The sequence below is a fragment of the Hemicordylus capensis genome, chromosome 4, assembly GCF_027244095.1.
Source record: "Hemicordylus capensis ecotype Gifberg chromosome 4, rHemCap1.1.pri, whole genome shotgun sequence".
NCBI lineage: Eukaryota > Metazoa > Chordata > Lepidosauria > Squamata > Cordylidae > Hemicordylus > Hemicordylus capensis.
In genome coordinates this window covers 21628178-21650838 of record NC_069660.1, presented here as the reverse complement: position 1 = coordinate 21650838, position 22661 = coordinate 21628178, and the positions used below count along the sequence as shown (strand labels likewise).

The 22661-nt window shown below is 44.7% G+C and overlaps 1 protein-coding gene across 3 annotated transcripts in view; it reads left to right on the top strand.

Annotated features, from left to right (window-relative positions):
- Window positions 1-22661, top strand: part of PCK1 (phosphoenolpyruvate carboxykinase 1) — a 49448-nt gene that overhangs the window by 11097 nt on the left and 15690 nt on the right. The window contains exon 2 of one of the 3 annotated variants that reach the window (XM_053244544.1): window positions 17023-17159. The gene's annotated coding sequence lies outside the window, so the exon portion shown is untranslated. Of the gene's footprint in view, window positions 1-17022; window positions 17160-21886; window positions 22261-22661 lie in introns of those variants that run through there. The other 2 variants (XM_053244543.1, XM_053244542.1) reach the window with 2 other exon arrangements.

Genomic DNA, 22661 nt, shown 5'->3' with positions numbered 1-22661 from the left:
ATGAAAAACTAAAACACACTTTCAGCAAATATAAAACATTAAAATATAAAACCAATTAATCATTTCTAATGGAGTACTTATATATATATATTATAGCTTCTCCAAAGCCTCAAAAACTCTATTTCTTTAAGGGCCGTAATCTTAAGGCCACATAGCAAAACTTAGCTACTGCGGCTGAGGTTGCTGTATCCTTGTCATTTAGTAGAAACGTTACCGTCTGGTCATCATCTTTTCCATTCAGGTCTTTTAGTAATGGGCCAATTAGTTGGTGCCTTATGTCCTGATATATAGGGCATTTCAATAAAATATGAGCCAATGTTTCAACCGCTTGATCACAAGGACATTTCCTTTCTTCATAAGGTAGTTTTGCATATTTCCCATAGAGTAAAGCCGATGGGAAAACATTAAACCTGGCCCTAGAGAAGGCCCATCTAAATTTTCTTAAGGTGATTTTGAATAAATATATTGCAGGAGTAAGGTCCGCCTTAGCATAAATTGATTTGTAGAAAAACGGTAAATTGGCCTTCTCAGTTTGTATTTCTATATCTATCAGTCTCTGTCTCACCAGTCTGCGGGCTGTATTTTCACCGGCCTCCAGCAACAGGACGGGAGATAGTCCGCTTTGACTAAGTTTATCTGTTATGTCCCTACTCCAGGATGATTGTACCTCAGCTGATAAGAATTTAGGGATTAGTCCCATTGGATAAAGGTGGAGTTTAATCCAATAAAATATTCTTACTAGCCATGCCCTGGATTCCAATTTGAGTAGACCCGCCTCCCGGCGAACTGCCACGTTGGGCACACAATTGGGTACGCCAAATAGCGTTCTCAGAAAGCCTGTTTGGATTTTCTCGAGTTCGTCAAAATTGGAATATTACCCCAATTGTGTTCCATAAAGAAGTTGGGGGACTACTTTAGCCATGTAAAGTTTGATAGCAGCTGGAATGTAATGACCCCCTTGAGACCGATAAAATCTTAGTATAGCTGTGATACTTCGTTTGGCCTTATCTACAGCAGATCTCATATGGGCAGTTTTATGGCCATTAAACTGGAAAACTACCCCTAGATATTTGAATTGCTTTACCTGGTCTATCCTACGGCCATCAATTGACCAGTTGAAGCTACGATTTCTTGTGCTGAAACGAAGAATCTTTGTTTTGGTGTAATTTATTGCTATCTGTACTTTACAGTAATCGGCCAACACTCCCAAAGCTTTCTTTAAACCTATTCTGGTTTGGGACAGGATCACTGCATCATCGGCGTACATAAGAATCGATAGATATTTATCAGCCAATTTGGGAGCATGTATATCCGTAACTTGTAGTCGCTGGATTAAGTCATTCACATAGAAATTAAATAAAAAAGGAGCTAATATGCAGCAAATTAGAGTGGATTCATGGTGTTTCATTGAAAATATCATTAGCTATCATAGAATCCACACTCAGAATACCTCTGAAACAACAGAACCCTGTACCCCATGGGTTAGAAACCCATGGGGGTGGTTGGCACCCTATGTGCACTACACTACCACTCGCTCTGGGCCACCCCAGCACCCCCCAAGTGCACTTATGGGGCTGCTGAAAGCTCCATGCATACCCTATGAGGAAAAACCTTAAAGACGCGTAAACTTTAACAATTCCCAAAAAATCAGCCCTCTGCCCAAATCCTTTGAAAAAATTCAGGTAGCTTCCTTGCCCCTACCTGGCACTACCACCAACCCCACACTGCTCTAGGCCACCCCTTTGCTCCCCGCGTGAAGCTATACATTTGCTGACACCTCAATGCTTCTCTATGGGGAAAAACCTTAAAGACGCGTAAACTCCAACAATTCCCCAAAAATCAGCCCTCTACCCAATCACTCTGAAATTGGGGTGGTAGCCTCCACCCATTAGGCACTACCACCCCACCCCACTCTTTTTGCCCAGATCCCACGCTATGCCCCCGATCTGCCCCAAAGACACTAAAACTTCAAAAATTCCCCAAAAATCAGCCCTTTGCCCCATCCCCCTGAAATTTGGGTGGTAGCCTCCAACCATTGGGCACTACCACCACACCCCACTATTTTGCCCCTGGGACCCGTTTTTCATACCCAAATCGATTCAGATTCGGATTTAATCCGAATCCGAACCGAATCAGGGGTGATTCGGGTAGCCCAGATTCTGGCACAGAACAGAACGGGGGTGATTTGGTTCGGGTCCCGAACCAAATCACCGAAAACCCAAATTGCACACCCCTACACTTAATGCTCCCTGATCAAACATGACCTAGGCGCTTTCCAGATTACACACTACAACGGGTAAAATGCATCGGCTTGGCAGAATCATATTGAAAACAACCCCCAGAATGTCAAACTCCTACAATGGGAAAATACAGCTATTTTTCTTCAATTGACTTGCAACGTTGTAGCACTGTAATGTAAAGATAAATTCCAAAAGAAGGCACTGGAAATGTGACTGGCTCCTTGCTGTTAGCGTAGGGACTGTGGTGTCACAACAACACCCTAAGTACGGAAGCACACTTAGCAGATCTTTAGTGACACTCTTGTAGGGTTTAATTTGGAAAGTACGCAGATGCTCTTTGCTCTTCAAGTAAACAAGATACAATTGCACAAACCCTTTTCTTTGGACTTCTGTTTCTTTGCACTTAGCAAACATGGTGTTTTCCTCTTGGCCCAAAGGGTCAGAGCTCCCTTTTGATCTGTTTACTACTTTCTAGTTTTTTTAATCAGCTGGAAGTAGTACACAATATCATCAAAGGGATCAGATTAGTTCCTCATCCCTGGGGACGCAAGCCAGCTGGGTAATCAGGTGCAGATAACAGGAAGGGCTGTTGACACTGAATTGCGTTGGCATGCCAAAGGACAAACTTGATTGCTGATGCTTGTCAAGAATGCAGAACTTTAGCAATATCTAAGCTCTGGACAACCAAAGCTTCGATGCTCCTGAAGTTCTCCACTCCACATTTCATCTTGGGTTTCAGACTACATGTTCTGAGAAGTGCATGTGTTTGGATAAGGATAAGGAAGCAAGCCAAGCATCAGACTATAGGCGAAAGCAATGCAAATACGCTTCCTAAACCAAATGTTGATAGTCATAAACTTAGATGAGGTGATAGATCTGCAGCATTGCTTTGGGTTATATCAAGGAGCTCTTCAGTCCACTAGCAAATCAAATATGGTGTTGGTGTACGTTTCAACAGGAAGGCTGTCTTTGAGCCTCCACATGGCAGAGTTTTCTTGGTCCTCTAGATGGCACTGCCTGACATTATTGAAAATAATGTCAGGTATGTCAAGCAAACTGTGAAGAGGTTCCAAGAGATCTTTCCAAATTGAATGGGCAAGAAAACGGTGAGTGAGATTTAGTGTAAGTGCAAAGTGATGATTGTTGGGACAAAAAAAAATCCTAATTTCACATCTACTTGAGCCCTTCAGAGGTTATAAAAATGTCCTGCTGTAGCTATGTACAAGACAAATGGAGAGGAAGTCCCACCCCCGTCACAGTCAGTTGCCCTCATGCTCCTCCACTCACGCTTACAGTGAGGCTTGTCTGAAGAGGGCACAGCCCTACCCATGATGGTGGGTGCTCCTGTGCCTGCAAGACTGGAACAATCCACCCTTGTACCATCACAGGTAGGCTCTGCCTTCTTCAGACGGATCCCACTGTAAGTGTGAGCAGTGGGGCTCATGATGCGGTAGGGGTTGGACTTCCTCTCCCTTCCTCCCATTGTACATGGCTACAGCGGGGCATTTTCATAAAATCTGAATCAGGCTATTGATGGAGCCTAAACTAGCTGTGGCTTGAGGTGGATAGCTCACTTGAAATATTGCTACATGTCCTTTTCCAAGCAATGAGAAGTTCCAGGGGTACAGAGCTACTCAGTTTCTGGCTTCCCTTGGAGGAAAGATCATGGGAGGCTTATGGTGACTGTGCAATATTTAGTTTAGAACATAGCAGGAGCTCTGCTGTATCAGGCCCAAGGCCTATCTAGTCCAGCATCCTGTTTTCTAAGGTGGCCAGGCAGATGACTCTGGGAGGCCCACAGGCAAGAGGTATGTGCATGCCCTCTCTCCTGCTGTTGCTCCACTGCAAGTGGTACTCAGAGGCATTCTGCCTCTGAGGCTGAAGATGGCCCACAGCCATCAGACTAGTAGCCACTGATAGACCTGCCCTCCAAGAATCTGTCTAAACCCTTTTTAAAGCAATCCAAGCTGGTGGCCATCACCATATCCCATGGCAAGGAATTCCCTAGATTAATTATGCACTGTGTGAAAAAGTACTTCTGCTTGTCGGTCCTAAATTTCCCAACCTTCAGTTTTATGGGGTGACCCCTGGTTCTAGTGTTGTGAGACAAAAATTTCTCTCTGTCTACCCTCTCCACTCCATGCATAATTTTATACACTTGGATCATGTCTCCCCTTAGTTGCCTCTTTTCCAAGGTAAAGAGCCCCACATGTTGTAGCCTAGCCTCATAAGGAAGGTGCTCCAGGCCCTTGATCATTTTGGTTACTCTCTTCTGCACCTTTCCCAGTTCTGCAACAATATCCTTCTTAAGATAACAGTAACCAAAGCTGTACGCAGTACTCCAGATGTGGCCTCACCATAGATTTGAATAAGGGCATTAAAATATTAGCAGTTTTATTATCAAACTCCCTCCTCATGATTCCTAGCATGGAATTAGCTTTCTTCGATGTGGTCTTTGACTTCTACACAAATGGGCTATGCACTTGTGCAGAGACCTCATCGGAATCTAACAAGCTCAATTTTCTTGCTATATGCGGCTGCGCCACTCCTCATCCCCTCAATCTTTCTTTGTCCGCACTTCAGTGAACATCGTGGAGTTTGCAGCTCAGCAATGAGCAGGATCTTGCTGTCCCCTTGTTGTTTTTCTCCCTGCTTCTTTACAAAATTTTGTTTCTTCCTTCCTTTCTTTCTTTATTCTTTCACGTAGTAGCATTTTTCCCTTGGCGTTTTGGTTATTGCGGGTTTTTCCCTTCCTTGGAGTTCTGATTCCAGCCGGGACGGAGTATAGTGGTCGGCTGGCCTTCGGCGTTTATGCCGGGCACGATGAACTTTAAAAAATGTACTTGATACGGATCTAAGATCCCTTTCCTCGATACTCATACCGAGTGTCTCTTGTGCTTGGGGGAATCCCACATTGTTGAGACCTGTCCACTACCAGAAGTTCACGAAGCAGGCTCGCAAAAATAGGACTTCTCACCTTCGCACAGCCCTGTGGGATCTGGCTCTCCATTCCTCGGAAGCCTTATCATTGGAGCAGTCCGTAAAAATTGCTTCATTGGTACAATCGGAGCATGTGGTGTCTGCTCCTGTGGAGGCTGAAAACCCGACTCTGGTACCAGTATTGGTGTCCTCTACCGCTTGGCATTTGACGGCGTCGAGTGAGCCGGTGTGCTCGGAAGACCTCCCTCAACATCAAGCACCTGTGGTACCGAAGTCCTCCCCGAATTCCTCGGGATCAGTACTGAAGATGAAGAAGAAGGTGAAGTTGCAGGGTGACTTGCTGGCAGGTCGACTCCTTCCTCCTATACCCAAGAAAAAGAGAACAGTGGAGGTTCCCATGTCGGAGGCCCCTGTGGCCAAGAATACTAAAGTGGCCTCGGATCATCCTGGGCAGAAGTCATCAGTGTCAACAAGGCCTAGCTCGCCTGTGGCTGCTGAGTCATTGGACTTGGCCCACAATCAGGCTAGATTGAGTAGGGAACGTTCGGTGGCGTTGGATGAACCAGGTTATGCTTCATCAGAAGAAGAGGCCTATTCTCCAAGCCCGCAGAAGATGCATCGTGGCTGCCTAGGCGCCGGTTGCCCCTTCGAAAACACCAAGAGTGTCCCTCTTAGAGACCATGGCGCCCACTGGGGCTCAGAAGAATGCTCCTAGACTTACAGGCAGGATCGTTCCTGGGACCATCCTGATCAATCGTATCCAGATCGATACCGGGCACCAGAATATCACTCTCTCTTGGTTGACAGTGAGCCTTCTTATGGCGCATGGCGCTGGGAGTCTGGATCGTGCAATTGATACCAATTGGCTATCAGTCTGACTATTTGGACTATGTTCAACCCCGCTATGGGTCCCGTTTTTCAGAAGGTCCCATGTATGGAAAACCAGTAATGATGATGAGTTGGCGTGAACCCCTCACACTCTGAAGGGAGGCCGCATTCCCGCTCATCGCAATGCTCCTCTGGGGATTGAAACAAGTGTCGTGAACACCCCCTTTGGTTCCAGTGGTGCATCAGGCAACCGTGCCTGTCCAAGAACTTTCCACTTCAATATTGGACAATCCGGGCAGCAAACCAGGCTCCCCTTTGGGTTCAGCACCCGTGGCTCAAGACCCTTTGGCTTCCCAGGAGCCCAAATATGAGAGCAATGCTAGCTCCCAGGATTCTGAAGTCATTTCCTTGGGCTCATCCCCACTCGACATACAATCTGACTCAAAACCTGTCTCCCCATCAGAGGACCTCAAGCTATATTCTGCTTATGTAGCCCAGATGGCTTCAGCCTTGGGCATGAGCCTCGGTAACCAGCAGAAGGGAGACCTGGACCCGTTGTTCAGCCTTATCAATTTTGAGACCAAGGTACCGGCCACCTTGCCCCTGAACTCAGCGTTGTTAAAGGTTATGTGGGCTCACTGGAAGAAGCTGGCGGCGCTTTCTCAACCAAGCAGGCATTTGGAATATTTCTTCCGGGTGCAACTACAGGATGATACGACCTTTTTGAAAAATCACCCCACACTGAATTCTGTTGTCGTGGAGATGTCCTTGCAGAGGACTAGAGGTCACAGCCAGTCGGCACCGAGTGACAAAGAAGGCAGGAAATTGGACTCCTTCGGGAGGAGGCTATTCAGCCTCGGCCCTCCACTTAAGGGTAGCCAATTATCAGGCTTATAATGCCTGATGTAACCACTTTTTGTGGGAAAAGGTGGGTCCCTTTCTGCATCTCCTCCCACAGGACAAGAGGGATCCAGCAAAAGCATTTTTCCATGAGACCATTAAGGTGGCAAAACAGGAACTTTATTTGGCCTGACATTCAGTGGAATGTGTGTGGCTAAGGTGATGGCTACATCAGTGGTGCTCAGATGACATACTTGGCTGTGTTCATCGGGACTGCATTATGAGGCCCAGGCAAGGGTCAAGGACCTGCCCTTTGAGGCCTCTAGCCTCTTCTCAGAGCAGACTGATGATACGCTCCAGAAGGTTCAGAAGGTGAGGAGCACAGCGCACTCCATGTCATATGCTTCACCGGCTAGCAAACTATAGAGAACTGCCAAGTGGTCACTTTATCAACCACGGAAGGCCCCTTCCCAGCAATAGTCACCTTTGAAACAGTCTTTTCGTGGCGGCATCCAGAGAAAAACCTCTCTGTGTGACCTCAGTGTGTGGTGGGGATCATGCAGAAGAAGGCGCTCTACCCAGGTAACTCGGTCCTAAGCCATTTAGGGCTTTAAAGGTAATTACCAGCACCTTGTGTTTCCCCCTGAAACCTTTTGGTAACCAATACAATTGCTTTAAAACAGGCATAATATGATCTCTCTGAGAAATAATTCCTGACCAGTCTAGCCGCCGTATTTTGGACCAACAGAAGTTTCCGAACCACATACATAGGCTGCCCCACATATTGAAGATCATGCAGAGAAAGTGGATAGAAACATTTTTCTTTCCCTTTCACAATACTCAGTAGGTCATCAGATGAAACTGGCAACAGATTCAGGAGAGTCAAAAGAAAGTCAGACCATTTAGTTCAGTATTGTCTGCAGTGACCAGCAGCGGCTCTTCAGGGCTTTAGACAGGAGTCTTTCTCAGCCCTACCTAAAGCTACCAGGGAAAGAAGAAAGTAGTTCTTCACACAATTTATGTTTATGAAATTTCCTGCCAGAATGTGGTGGCGGCCATTGGCTTAGATGGCTTTAGAAGGGGATTTGACAAGATTATGGCAAATAAGGTCCTTCGGGGAAGGACTAGAACTCAATGGAATAACATTTGCTTTGTGTGCAGGTCCCAGATTCAATCCCTGGCAGCTTAAGTTAGGTCTGGGAAATACTCCTCTCTGAAGCCTGAAGAGTGTGTGTGCGTGTGTGGATCTTATGTTGTGAAAAATTGAATAAAAAGTTATTTAGGGGTGGGGGGAAGAGCCAGAGTCGGTCACTGCAGGCAATACTGAGGTAGGTGGTCCAATGGCCTGACTTGCTGCAAAGCAACTTCTTATAAGGACTATCAACCATTGGCCATATTGGCTAGACAGAGCCAGCCATTAAATCCAATTACTTTTTGCAAATTGTTTTGTAGACAGCTTTTTGAGGAGAACTATTTAACTCTGTTTTCTCAAAGAAAATCCTGTTAATCTTTAAGTCTACAAGACAGGAAAGGAGTTCTCCAAAATGGTTAGGACATCTCTCCAATAGTGCAAACAGAGGTTTTGTTTTGCATTCTGCTGTGTTATGCATGTAGGTCCAAAGTGTGGGAAGCCTGGCACTCCGTTGCCTTTGCTGTGACCTTTTTTGAGTGCAAATAATCTCTTTGAGCAACCTGCAATTTCTTCTAGCCTTCATGCTTCATGCGGTTTGCGTTTTATCAAGCACTGCTTGGCCTCGGTGTCATCAAGGACGTTCCAAATTGCTTGACTGTTTTCATCCTTAACTTTTGAAAATATAATGAAAGACTTTAAAAAGAAGGCAAAAACACACTTCTGAGATTAGGAAGTCACTAATCTTTGGTTAAAAGCAACAAAAAGCTCTGCTCCTGGGATATTTGGAAGCTCGTGCAGCAGCTGGAATTCTTGCTCACAAAACAGTACACTGAAGAGTTAAGGTCTGCATTTTTCGATGACTTTGATTTTCAGTAGGGGTGTATATGAATCAGAATCTGCGATTTGATTTGATTCAACCTCGAATCAAATTGCAGACCCCTGAATTGATTTGTTGAAAGCAACTGGCTTGGCCAGCTGCTTCAACAAATCACCCCCACTTTGACCTGTTCCAGCAAAAGGGGCCTCAAAATGCCCAAATCAATTCAGATTGAATCGGGGGTGATTCTCTTCTACCCTGAATCTGGCCCTTTGTTTTCAGGGTAATTTGATTTGTGGTAGAATAATTGAATCATTCCCAATTTGGCCCAAATTTATTCATGGGCGAATTGAATTGCACATCCCTATTTTTCAACAATATTAGATGCAATATATCTATCAAGCCTTGTAATACTGCAACACACATTCTAGCATGCAATAAATCACACAGACAAAACAATATTTTTTTGGCAGATTTTGTTCATTGAATTTATCTATTTTGGCCATCTGGGGAACTTTTAATAACCATTGCCAACTGAAAAAGTTGGGAATTGGGAGCATATCTGCCCTTTGAGAGAAGTTGAGGGGGTTTAGGGCTTTCCAGTATAGAAAAAGGATGACAAAAGTTTTTTTAAAATTACATAGGGTGTGAAGAAAGTGGATGGACAGATGTCTGGTTCACACAACTGATAAAATCTAGGTTTAATGTGGGTTAACGTCCACCCCCTATCCACCCCCAGCACAGTACCTCCAGTGACTGTTGCAGGTGTCTATCTTATGTATCTTTTAGATTGTGTGCCCTTTGGGGACAAGGGTCCATCTTATTTATTTATTATTTCTCTGTATTAACCGCCCTGAGCCATTTTTGGAAGGGTGGTATAGAAATCGAATTAATAATAATAATAATACCACCTAGATTCAAGGAAAATTAGAGAAGTCCTGGAAATAATAAAGCAGCAAATAACAGCTGTGTCAAAGAAGATTAGCAGGTATGAAGCCAGAATTACACAACACAGACAGAATCTCCAATTCCAGTCAAATCAGAGATGTTTCTACCAAAGTATAGAAGGAGAAACTGCAAGAAACGTAGAAACACCAAATAAAGAAGAAACAGTGCAATTCTGGGGGAAATTATGGGACAATCCAATAGATTATAATAAAAAAGCAGGCTGGATGAAAGAGGTCAAAAAATGTAACCAACAAATGCAAGATCTAATAATAACACCAGAATTAATAAGTGAAAGAGCAAAGAAAATTAAAAATTGGACTGCTCCAGGCGACGATGAACTGCATGGCTTTTGGCTTAAACACCTAACAAGCCTTCATAAACAACTATCAAAACAGTTCAATCACATTTTGCAAGGCGGTGATGTTGAACAACGGCTAACAACTGGGAAAACTCATCTCATCATGAAGGACCCAGCAAAAGGTGCAGTTCCAAGTAATTATAGACCGATCACCTGCCTGCCAACCATGTTGAAATGATTAACTGGAATAATAGCAGATGAAGTGATGCAACACTTATTAACTAACAAACAGCTTCCAGTTGAACAGAAAGGAAATTGTCCGAACACCAGAGGCACAAAAGACCAGCTGCTGATTGACAAAATGATTTTAGAAAACTGCAAGAGAAGAAAAACCAATCTAAGTGTTGCATGGATTGACTACAAGAAAGCCTTTGATTCGTTGCCTCACACATGGATACTAAAATGTTTAGAAACAACTGGTGTCAGCAAAAACATTCAGATATTTATAAAAAAAGCAATGAGCATGTGGAGTGCACAGTTAACAATCAATGGCGAGAAACTTGGACAGGTTAGCATTAGAAGAGGCATTTTCCAAGGGGACTCACTATCCCCTCTGTTGTTTGTAATCGCCATGACCCCACTTTCACAAATACTAAACAAAACAGGCCTTGGATACCAAACATCTAAAACATCAAGTCAAATCAACCATCTGCTGTACATGGACAATCTGAAGTTGTATGGAAAGTCCCAGTCAGAAATCCAATCACTGCTAAACACTGTCCGTATATTCAGTAGCGATATAGCAATGGAGTTTGGACTAGACAAGTGTGCTGCATTAATAATGAACAGAGGGAAATTAAGAAAAACAGAAGGAATAGAACTGCCCAATGGAAGCAAGATCAAGAACCTGGAAGAGAAAGAACCTTACAAATACTTGGGCATTCTCCAGGCTGATAAGATCGCACACACTGAAGTGAAAAGAAAAATGGGAAGTGAATACATCAGGAGAGTTAGAAAAATCCTCAAGTCCAAACTCAATGGCGGGAACACCATACAAGCCACAAACACCTGGGCTATACCTGTTATCAGATACACTGCAGGAATAATAAACTGGACCCAGGCAGAGCTAGAGACGCTAGATCGTAAGACCAGGAAAATCATGACCATCAATCATGCTCTGCACCCCCGCAGTGATGTCGATAGGCTATACCTCCCTCGCAGCTCAGGTGGAAGAGGAATGCTGCAAGTCCATCAAACAGTAGAGGAGGAGAAAAGAGGCCTTGAAGAATATATCAAGGACAGTGAAGAAGATGCACTTCAAATGGTCAATAACGCAAAACTATTCAACACCAATGAAAGAAAGCAGGCCTACAAGAAAGAACAAGTCAAGAACCGAGCAGAAAAATGGAAAAATAAGCCCCTGCATGGTCAATATTTGCACAATATAAGTGGAAAATCAGACATCACCAAGACCTGGCAATGGCTTAAGAATGGTTGCTAATACTGGCTGCGCAAGAACAGGCACTAAGAACAAATGCAATAAGAGCAAAAGTCAAAAAATCCACAACAAACAGCAAGTGCCGCCTTTGTAAAGAAGCAGATGAAACCGTGGACCACCTAATCAGCTGTTGTAAAAAGATCACACAGACTGACTACAAACAAAGGCATGACAAGGTAGCAGGGATGATACACTGGAACATCTGCAAAAAATACAAGCTACCTGTAGCCAAAAATTGGTGGGACCATAAAATTGAAAAAGTTGTAGAAAATGAAGATGTAAAAATATTATAGGACTTCCGACTACAAACAGACAAACATCTGCCACACAATACACCACATATAACTGTAGTCGAGAAAAAAGAAAAACAAGTGAAAATAATCAACATAGCAATACCAGGGAATAGCAGAATAGAAGACAAAGAAATAGAAAAAATCACCAAATACAAAGATCTACAAATTGAAATGGAAAGGCTGTGGCAGAAAAAGACCAAAATAATCCCAGTGGTAATTGGTGCCCTGGGTGCAGTTCCAAAAGACCTTGAAGAGCACCTCAACACCATAGGGGCCACAGAAATCACCATCAGCCAATTACAAAAAGCAGCTTTACTGGGAACAACCTATATTTTGCTACGATATCTATAATAACCAACAGTATTGATGATAAACTTCAGCCATCCCAGGTCCTTGGGAAGGACTCGATGTCTGGATAAAACAAACCAGTCAATAACACCTGTCTGACTGTGTAAACAAGAAATAATAATAATAATAAAAATTAGTGGGGTTTTTTTTTACCTTTTGTGTGAACCACTTTGAGATTGTTTTAATGAAAGGCAGTATAGAAATTAAACATCACATTAATGTAAGTAACCCACATTGAACCTAGATTCAAATGATTGTGTGAACTAGGCCAAAGTTTTCCTCCTTCTCTTCTAGTAAAACTATGACTAGTTGTATGCCACTTTTCAGCAAAGAAATTCACACACCAGTTAATATAGCAAAATAGATTAGGGGAAAGGAATGATACAATGGTTTTCTGTCTTAAAAGGGCACACAATCTAGAAAGAAACACATGGGAGACATCAGCAACACTTACTGGGAGGGATGCTGTGCTGGCTAGAGTAGGGCCAGTTGCTCTCCCCTGCTAAATACGAAAGCTACCACCTTAAATAGGCAACTCTGCCCAGTTAGCAGAGGTTAATACTAGAGCTTGTGGTTCTCCAATGAAATTGTTTGGCAGTTGATTCAGGACAGTCAAAAGAAAGTGCCTATTTACACAACACATAACTGATGTATGGAATTCCCTGTCACAAAATAGAGTCCAATATCTTAGATAGCTTTGGAAAGGAATACTCAGCTATATCGAACCTCCAGCTTCAGAGGCAGTATACCTCTAAATACTAGTTGCTGGAGGAGGAGACCTGATTTTGTGGTAGCGAGCGTGTCCCCTTTACTAAGTAGGGTCCACCTTGGTTTACATTTAGATGGGTAACCACATGTGAAAACTGTAAGATAATCCTCCTTAGGGGATGAGGCCATAGCTCAGTAGTAGAGCATCTGCTTTATTATTATTATTGTTAATAATAATAATAATAAATTAATAATAATAATTCAATTTCTATACCAAAAATGTCTCAGGGTGGTTTACACAGAGAAATAATAAATAAATAAGATGGATCCCTGTCCCCAAAGGGCTCACAATTTAAAAAGAAACATGAGAGACACACCAGCAACAGTCACTGGAGGTACTGTGCTGGGGATGGATAGGGCCAGTTACTCTCCCCCTGCTAAATAAAGAGAATCACCATGCTAAAAGGTGCGTCTTTGCCAAGTTAGCAGGGGTCTTCGCATGCAGAAGGTCTCAGGTTCACTGTGAGGCATCTCCAGGTAGGGCTGAGAGAGACTACTGCCTGTAGAAACAAGACGACTGCAGGGAGACATGATGGAAGTCTATAAAATCATGCATGGTGTGGAGAAAGTGGATAGAGAGAAATTCTTCTCCCTCTCACATAACACTAGAACCAGGACCATAACGAACCATAACACTAGACATCCCATAGAATTGATTGCCAGGAAATTTAGGGCCAACCAATGGAAGTACTTTTTCACATAATGCACAATCAATTTGTGGAATTCTCTGCCACAAGATGTGGTGACAGCCAACAACCTGGATGGCTTTAAGAGGGGTTTGGATAACCTCATGGAGGAGAGGTCTATCAACAGCTACTAGTCGGAGGGCTATAGGCCAGCTCCAGGCAGGATGCCTCTGAGTACCTGAATACCAGTTGCAAGGGAGTAGCAGCAAGAGAGAGGGCATGCCCTCCACTCCTGCCTGTAGGCTTCCAGCGGCATCTTGTGGGGCACTGTGTGAAACAGGATGCTGGACTAGATGGGCCTTGGGCCTAATCCAGCAGGGCTGTTCTTACGTTCTTAACCTTGGAAAAGCCGCTGCTAGTCAGTCTGGACAATACTGAGCTAGATGGACTAATGGTTTGACTCAATATAAGATAGCTTCCTGTGTTCCTATGAGGCAAACACTGGGAGAGGCTACTTCCTTTTTGCCTTTCTGTGGGCTTCCTGGAGGCATCTGATTGGTCACTGTGGTAGGGGGAAACTGGGCAAGATGGACCTTTGGGGTGGTCCAGCAGGGCTTTTCTTAAGACCATAGGATATGAAGCAGATTTCCATTATCTTGCTCAAACAATGTCTTGCTGCCACCAACAAATTATGTGGCAATCCCTTAATAGATCCCTAAGCATCACTATCAGAATAATTTAAAATTAATTGTTAGCATATCCAAGTCCAGCTTTACCCCTAACATGTGATGTAGGGTTAACCATTTGATTCTGATATTTTTGAACCAGCAGATAGCTTCAAAAAACCGTGACCGAAATCTGCAGACTGAGTGTTAACATTTGCAATACTAATAAACATCTATTCTAAAGATTCTATTTAGTCTTGCAAGGTGTTGGATATCTCAGGACGTCTTATACAGAGCTGCTGTCAAATAAGAACATACTGAAATATGTTTCCTTGATAGAAATCTGCCCTCTGAATACTTTCCAGTTTCTTGATCATTAAAATATGGTGCTGAAAACTAAATGCCGTCCTCTTAATGAGGGCTTACCTAGGGCTCTATCTACATTGAGCTTTAAAAAAAACCAATCAAAATTCTGCACCAAAGTAAAACAAAATATTCAACGAGCACTGTTGTATTCAGTAACTTCTACAAATTATGCATTCTTGTTTGGATAGACTTGCAGAATGGATGCAGTCTGATCTTCAGTTGTTGCCTTTTGCTGTTTGATGCTAAAGGCAACACGCCCCTCACCTCTACCCCCTTACTGTACCTGTCCCGTCTTGCTGGTCTGCCCCTGATGCTGCCCTGCCCCCTTGCTGGCTCCATTCTGCCTCATCCCCTGGTGCTGCCGCTGTTCCTGTGACCAGGCTGGCGTCACCTTCTAGACCGAGCACCGCAGCTGCTTGGTGGTGTCGGCCGGTAGTGAAGCAGTCTCTCCTTACCTTTCCTCATCATGGCTACTGTGCTAGCTCTGTGCACACTACCTTGTCACTGACCTACAACATCAAGCACCAACTGTGGCATCCCCTGGAAGGGCTGGTGGGCACTCCTGTCCCCCCTTGCTGGACACACCCATGGCCCAGCAAGGGGGAAGAGGCGTGGCACTGGGGCCAGTCCGGTGGAGGATGGGGCCAGTGAGGAAAGGGGGGGCAGCAAGGGGGTAGAGGTGCTGGTGGTAAAAAAGCAAGGGATTGGGAGGTGTCAGTAGAGGTGAGGCGGGGCAGCAGGCAGATGGGGTGACACCAAGAGCAGGGTGCCCCAGTTTGCTGCCCCAGGGCACACTCGCCACCCGAGGCCACTATCTCACCTTGCCCCATGTGGGAGTCGCCCCTGCTGATCTTCACCAGTGCTGAGTGGAGTGATCGCATTCCTTCCTGCACGGTGTTCCAGCCCAATCTGGAACATTGACCTTTTATGGCAGTTCAGTATGCTGTTATGATCAAGCATTCAGTCAATTATCCTCCGGTACACACTACAACTACCATGCTTTAAATACGATGTACTTTGGTCTGTCTCGGGGAAGATGGCTCGAAGTCAAGCACTTTAAATGGTTTTTAATGCATGAATTTATGTGGTATATATACATAGCAATGTTATAGCACTATCTATTGAGGAAAGTGCTGCAATGCCATTAATGTAAACTCATCTCCACCCCTTGGGAAATGAGACCTTGAGCCTATATTCAAACGACTGGAAGGCTGGGCGGGTGGGGGAAGGCTGAACTTACCTTCCCCGTAGATGATATCCATTCCCTCCCTGCTGCGTCCTTGTCCCATGGCTTGGCCACATACATGAGTGGTAGGGAGCGGGGGGGGGGGTTGATGCACTGCCGGGGGGGGGTGCTTTAACGGACAGGGAAGGCGCTGCCTACCTGCAGCACCTGCCCCGCCTTCCCCCCGCCGCCGCTTTCCCCCCTCCAAAACAGTGGGTGTGCTGGGCTGCAGCATTCCTGCTTGTGCCCTGATCAGCATTGCACCGCTCCGCTCATGGCCGACATGCACATGCACAGCACACACATGCACATGCATCGGCCATGAGTGTGGCAGTGCTGATCAGGGTGCAAGCAGGGACACTGCAGCCCAGCATGCCCACTGTTTCGGCAAGAGCCAGCGGGGGGGGGGGGGGGCTGACAGATAGGCAGCAGCTTCCCTGTCCCTTAAAGCATCCCCCCCACCCTTCGAACTGGTTTGAATCCTGGCTGATCGAACTGGTTCGGCGCTCCAGGAAAGCTGCGGGGCTTTCCCGAGGAATCCCACAATGCACCACGCGAGGAATGTGATACAGAAGTATTCCCCCATCAAGAGGGCTGCTCTAGGCGCTGTGCTCTGCGTGCAGCCTGCGGAGACGCATCACACCCATAACCTCGTCTAAGAGCTGAGCTTCAGAGGAGGGTTAGGCTGGGCAGGAGTGCTGGGAACCACATGGATCCCGCTGTTCCATGCGAGCAGCCTAACCCAGGCTGGGCTGCCCTAGCCTAGATTAGGCGGCTGATCATGAGAACAGCCTTCTTATATTCTTAGCTCTCAGTTCCATTAAAAAAAATGGAGCGCTGGGGAGGGGGCCCACACCAGGATGTCCACCTGCTCTTGAATTACTGGACGTCCCTGTCACCCAGGAAACGTGCCATGATGTGCAAGCCAAGCAGAAAGCACATGCCAGTTGGGTGGATGGAGGTGACAGATTGATCCAGATTGGTGTGCTTCTGTTAAATAGATGCAGGCACTGCCTGATCACTCACCCGGCATGTGTTCCCTGGGTGATGTTCTCATTAACAAAGCCAAGCAGTATCATAAGGATTGTTCTATAAGGTCTGTTTAGAAGGGAGTCTCTTGCTTCTGTATTACCCCTGCTTACTGGGTAAACAAGCTCCTTTTAAAGTGGTGGGTCTCTCTTATTTTACAGGGGGAGAGCAACTGCCCCTATTCATCCCAGCACAGTGTGCTTCCCAGAGATGGTTATTGTATCTAGAACAGCAGTTCCCAACCTTTCCCTTTATGCAGACCACTGCATCGTCATCAAAAACTGAAGCAGACCATCACGTAAGCAAGCCATTTTAATCATTTTTAACATAGCCCATGGCCGATGGGAGTCAAACTTGTATATCAAGGAGTATTTTAAAAATGCAGCTATTTCTAATATATTATGCTCACTCACAAACATAGTGGATTACATTGTTAACTGCTAGCTTGGCAAATTGTGAACTGCTAACTTGGCAAAAAGGCACCTTTTAGTGTGGTGATTCTCTTTATTTAGCAGGGGGAGAGTAACTGGCCCTCTCCACCCCCAGCACAGGACCTCCAGTGACTGTTGCTGGTGTCTATCTTGTGTTTCTTTTTAGATTGTGAGACCTTTGGGGACAGGGATCCATCTTATTTATTTATTATTTCTCTGTGTAAACTGCCCTGAACCATTTTTGGAAGGGGAGGGTATAGAAATTGAATTATTATTATTATTTATTTACACAGTCAGACAGGTGTTATTGACTGGTTCGTTTTATCCAGACATCGAGTCCTTCCCAAGGGCCTGGGATGGCTGGATTTTATTGTCAATTTTGTTGCTGTTATAGATATTGTCGCAGAATATAGGCTGTTCCCAGTAAAGCTGCTTTTTGTGATTGGCTGATGGTGATTTCTGTGGCCCCTATGGTGTTGAGGTGCTCTTCAAGGTCTTTTGGAACTGCACCCAGGGCGCCAATTCCCACTGGGATTATTTGGGTCTTTTTCTGCCACAGCCTTTCAATTTCAATTTGTAGATCTTTGTATTTGGTGATTTTTTCTATTTCTTTTTATTCTATTCTGCTATCCCCTGGTATTTTTTATTTATTTTTATTTATTGTTAAATTTATATACTGCCTTTCATTAAAACAATCCCAAGGCGGTTTTGGTATTGCTGTGTCGATTATTTTAACTTGTTTTTCTTTCTTCTCGACTACAGTTATATCTGGTGTATTGTGTGGCAGATATTTGTCTGTTTGTAGTCGGAAGTCCCATAATATTTTTATATTATTATTATTATTATTATTATTATTATTATTATTGATATGAAATCAAAAATGATACATAAGAAGTATGTGGGATTATATTATTATTACATTATCATTATTTTTCCCCACCTCATTGACCACCTGCAGTACTCTTGTGGCCCACTAGTGGTCTGAGAACCACAGGTTGGGAATCACTGATCTAGAATATTTATCAACCACTGTTCATCTTCCAAAAAAAAAAAAGTTCTAAAAACTTTTACATAGCAAAATTGTTAATCGTTGTTAATCAATTAACAATGATTAATTGTTAATCATTGTTTTATGCTTTGTAATTTTTGTTTTAATTATTAACTGATTTTAATGGTGTTTTAATGTAAACCGCCCTGAGCCTTTTGGAAGGGCGGTATAAAAGTTTTAATAATAAATAAATAATAAATAAATAAAAGGAATGAGAGAATAGCCTTCTCAAAGGGGCTCACAATCTTAAAAAGAAAACACACCAGCAACGGCCACAGGGAAGGACACTGGCTTACATACTGAGCAAGGGGGTACGTTGTGGGTACAGGCAACTGGACCACTGGCAGTGACCCAGCATGCATGTAAACAGCTGCAGTGGAGCTGTGCCACAGGATAGCAGTGCTCAGTGGTGAGGGCTCCATGAACCGAGTTGTGCAATGCACCGTTATTTTAAATACAAATACAAGAAAGCTAAGGCTTATTCTAATGTGCAGCTGGACACACTTTGTTCAGTGCGAAAAATAAATAAGTGTAGTGGAAACTAAGTTTTGTGCAACTGGACCAATGGAGATTAATAAGGAATTAAGTTGTTGGTTTAAAAGCATGTTCAGCATGTAAGTGTGTTCAGCCGGGGAGTGAGGCTTCTTTGCAAATCAGTGCTGGAGCAGGGTTTGCAGGAATTTTGTGAGAAAGGGTCCTGAATGGGGCATTGCTGTCCATATTAGGGGTGTGCACGTACCATGGTCTGAGCTGCAGTTCAAATTCAGACTGGTCCGGTGAGCCAGTTAGGTCCGGTTTGACTGAACCATGGACTAGTCCAGTGGTTCGAGGTGGCACGGGAAGAGGTGGCAGCAAGCAGCACCTTTATAAATAAAGGTGCAGGTCCTTACCAACATGACTGCCACTCCAGGCAGCTTCCTGATGTGACAGCACTCCCCCAGCAGCCCGTGGAGGCTAGGTGAGTAACTCTCACCACCACCACCACATCGGCACTGCCTCAAACCTCCTGATGGGCCCTTGGTTCAGCCAAGCTGGACCAGACCAGTTCACCAGACCACAGACTGGTCCAAATTTGAACTGTAGCTCGGACTGCAGTCTATGCACACCCATAGTCCATATCCAATATTTTATGCTAATATTGTGTTTTTCATTACAATGACTGGCAGTACAGAAGTCACACAGAACCAAAGTTAAATCTTGGTTTTGTGCCACATCTCTGAGCCTTGTGACCACACTGTTTTCACTCCCCAGGCCACTTAAAAAGAATTCCACTTCCAGTTGAAGTTAAAAACACACCAAGTTTGGTCAGAATGTCTGAACCAACTGACAGTGGTTTATTCTAACCAACTTTCTTGATATAAATTGAGATCTGAGACCCACTTCAGTTTATTTCAAGGAAGATGGTTAGAATAAACTAAGATTGGTCAGTTCAGACTTTATTTATTTATTTATTTATTTATCTATCAAATTTGTAATGGGCTTGTAATGAAGAAGACGCTCTCTTAAATACCCAGAGCCTAAGCCGTTTAGGGCTTTATAAGTTATAACTAGCGCTTTGTATTTTGTCTGGAAACCTATTGGCAGCTAGTGTAACTCCATCAGTAAAGGAGTAACATGGACTCTCTGAGATGACCCAGAGACCGACCTGGCTGCCGCGTTCTGAACCAACTGAAGTTTCCGGACTACGTACAAAGGCAGCCCCACATAGACAAGATTGTGACAAATCTTGGTTTGTTTTTAATCTCAATTAAAGTAGAATTCTTGTGCAGGCAGGGGAGGAGGGAGTAAACGTTCCTGAGACACAGGGACATCGCACTAAACTGTGGTACCACATGGTGAGGCTATTCTCACGATGGGGGGGAAACGGGGAGCCCAGCCTGGTTTCCCCCCATCGTGAGAACCACTGGGCTCGTGGGCAAGCGTGGTGGTTCTCTGGTGGCTAGCCAGCCAAAGTAGCCCTCCCCTTAAATGAGATTAGCGGAGCGAGTGCTCCACGAACCCCATTTTGGCGTTTGTGAGTCGCCATGGTGTGGCGACTCATGAGGAGACCCCCGCAAGGAGGCTAAAACAAGCCTCCCAGTCTCGCAGAGCATCCTGGGACTTCTGGGGGCTGGGTGGCCCCCAATCCCCACAGCCCCTACCGGCTCTGTGATGGAGCTGGTAGTCATGTGGGCAGCTTATCCGGCCACCCAGGGCTCCGCGAGTGATCGTCTGCGGGGAGAGAGGGGTAAGACCACTCTCCCCACCAGACCCTCCCAGGATCTACACACCGCTCGTGTGTAGAGCCTCTATGTCTGCACTAGCCTTGTTCAAATAAAATTTGAAAAAGGAGTGACAGTTGCAAATGTCTTGGTATGTTGCATACTTCAGAGAGCAGAAGCACGTTTCTTGTACTAAAGTAGGACTCTTTCCATTCAGTAGGAAAGCCTGTAGGATCTAAGCACAGGTTTAGCTGAACACATCAAGATCAGGAGCAGAGACGGCATGTGTGGTCAGTGTTCCAGTTCCACAGGGATTCAGCTTCACAGTAGTTGGAAACTGATAGAAAGATGGGGAGGGGGAGCAGTGTTCCCTCTAAAAGGGATTCCCCGATGTTGTTGACTACAATTCCCAGAATCCCCAGCTCCAGTGGCTTTTGCTTGGGGGTTGTGGGAGTTGTAGTTGACAACATCTTGGAATCCCTGTTAGAGGGAACATTGAGGGGGATGGAAATGGATAGCCATAGCCACCCTTGGAATAGAGGAGTGGAGTTGAATCAGCCACTTATGTACAACATAGCATGCCATCCATGGAAGAATGGGGTGCACCCACTGACTCCATGTTCAAACCACCTCCTCACTTCTACCAAGCTTGCAGAGCCCCCATCGCTACTAATGATTGCATCACCGCTGCAGAGATGAGGCTCCCACTATTGACAACCAAGGGAGCAGTGACACAATTCTTCGTAGTGAAAGAGCCTCTGCAAGCTTGGTAGAAGCAAGGATGCTGTTTGGACTCACATGGACTTAGCACGGGCCTCCACTTTTCCATGGGCTGCGTGCCACGCTGGCTGTAAGCCAGTGTCTGCGATCTGGAATCCACCTAAGACAAGGGACCAATTTCCATTCCTCTATTATACTCCTGTTTCAAAAAAGGAGAGAAAGTATTAGTAAAAGTGGAAGCAAGTATTTGGAGGACAGAAACATCCCAACAATGAACTTTCAAGGCTTCCTGCATCCAAATTTAAACTTTCCCATTCATACGTAATGTGTGTACTGCATGCAAATGTTGTTCCCTTGCTCTCCCTTGGACTGCTATTCAAACCTGCCCTTTCCCCTCCTGCCAAGGGATATTTCCAAGGCCAGTAAACACACCTCGGGCGAGCCTCCAGTTCATAGCCAACAAACAGTTGCTGTGACTACGAAACCCGCTTTTCTGTCTGTTGCGTACAAGTGCCCTCAGAGTCCCAGCTGTTGCAATAATCCAGTGTGGTTCTCAGCCGTTCGCTTGTGTATTGAGAAGTAACCAGAAGGTTGGGGAGGGGTGGTGGTGTTTCATCAGGACAGAATTAGGCCAAAGGTTGGCCTAGCCAAGAGGTTTCGTAACTGATTTGAAAACACTGGAATTGCGATGATGACAAGCCTCTATGTCAGACATTCATTAATCGAGGCAGTTATATGGTAATCTTTTGGGGACTGCTAGTTGTTCCTGAGGACATCCATTATTGGCAAGGATCCAAGGGACATGTTTTCATGGTGTGACATAAGGGACAAGCCTCTTTTCCTCTGGCTGATGGGATGGGCTATAAGAGAGGAAGAGTATTTAAGCAAAGAAGATGCTTCCTTGGAAACCAGAGGACCCTGGAAGAGATCAACACCGTGCTGCCTAAAAGGACCAGCAAAATCCAGGCCAGCCCTGAATCTGGGGACACCACCAAAACAGTAAATATAATATGAGTGCATCTTAAATGTTTTTAATAGAAACAAATTCATCTCAATGCAATGTCTTATTGTTCCTCCATCTTATATGTATCTTTTTAATCACTAAGATTATTTTGAGCAAGTGTTGCTGTTGTTTTACTACTACCACTACTGCTACTATTACTATAAAACATTATAATACGGCTAACAACAACAAAAAAGTTCTCAAAGAGGTTTATATAGCAAAAATGTATGAGAAAAGAGTTCCGTAGTTGACATCCAGGCTACATTATTCAATAGTACTGCTCAGGAGCTATTCTAAACATCTACTTAATTTCAATAGAACTACTCATGAATCTGAATGTCAGTTCCTGTCCCAAAAGGGCTCGCCGTCTTGGGGTGGAGAGGGGGAGATACCAGCA